Here is a 1,391-nt window from a genome sequence, read left to right on the forward strand (position 1 = left end):
ACTGGTAAAACTGAACTATCTTCGTAGTTTTAAATTAGAAAAGGCATGACTGGTAAAACTGAATTATCTTCGTAGTTTTAAATTAGAAAAGTCATGACTGGTAAAACTGAACTATCTTCGTAGTTTTAAATTAGAAAAGGCATGACTGGTAAAACTGAATTATCTTGGTAGTTTTAAATTAGAAAAGGCATGACTGGTAAAACTGAACTATCTTGATAGTTTTAAATTAGAAAAGGCATGACTGGTAAAACTGAACTATCTTGGTAGTTTAAAATTAGAAAAGACATGACTGGTAAAACTGAACTATCTTCGTAATTTTAAATTAGAAAAGGCATGACTGGTAAAACTGAACTATTTTCAAACTTTGCATATATTACTAAATATATTCTTAATGTTTGTTGTATTTGTTTTTTGTTGATAAGCACAAAGCTACACAATGAGTTGTGTCCACCAAGAGTATCAAAATCCAGTGTTTAGCAGTGTGAGCCCTCAGCCTTACCACTGAACCATTGGAGGGGAGCAAATTTTGTTGTGTAGAAATGTAGTTTACTTTTATACATGGTGCTAGCTACATGAATATAACTTTGAATTTAGAAGTGAGACAAACATTGCATCACATTGGTTTATTAATTATTTCTTGGCCAGACGGGTGCATTCAATTTGGTGGGAAAAATTACTTAACTGGATTTTTAAAAACTATAGAAAATATACTTGTAGTTGTTTTTCCACACATGAACAAATATACTTTAGAATGGAAATTTATTCAATAGAGACATTGTTTATTTGATTATATACATAAAATATTTTTAAAATTGCAAGTTTTTGATTTTAGGTTAATTCCAACACAGTCCCAAAGGAATCATTAGTGTCTGAGAAGTTCCTGAATCTGTTTTAAGCATAATATGGCTCCCTAGGAGGAAAGTCCTAACCATTTTGAATAACATAGTGCTAATGTGCCCTTGTAGTTTGAATATAAGTGTAGTTTTTACCCAATCACTGTTTATTAACCTCAGTTCGCATGTTGTAATGTAATTGCCCATATCTCAATTTCAAGAAATCATGGGCTATTGATCTAGATACGCTATCAAAGATGATATTACAGATTATCTATATACTACTAAAACTCTGACATTGATTGTTTGTTTGCTTGCTTGTCTGTAATTTATTACAGCAAAAACGGTTTAAATACAGCAAAAATGGTGCACAATATTTGTAAAGAAATGAGAATAGAAACAGAATAAAACAACTTTCGTTAAAATCGGTTCACTGGTTACCGAGTTAGCGCCGTTTTTCGGGTCACTTTTATGAAAATTTCTAGCATGAGTGATTTTACATCACACTACCGTTCGCGCTCTTTATGAAACTTCTTCGTTCAAATCTATTTCGCTGTC

This window comes from Limulus polyphemus, unplaced genomic scaffold (genome assembly GCF_000517525.1).
Source record: "Limulus polyphemus unplaced genomic scaffold, Limulus_polyphemus-2.1.2 Scaffold1871, whole genome shotgun sequence".
Lineage (NCBI taxonomy): Eukaryota > Metazoa > Arthropoda > Merostomata > Xiphosura > Limulidae > Limulus > Limulus polyphemus.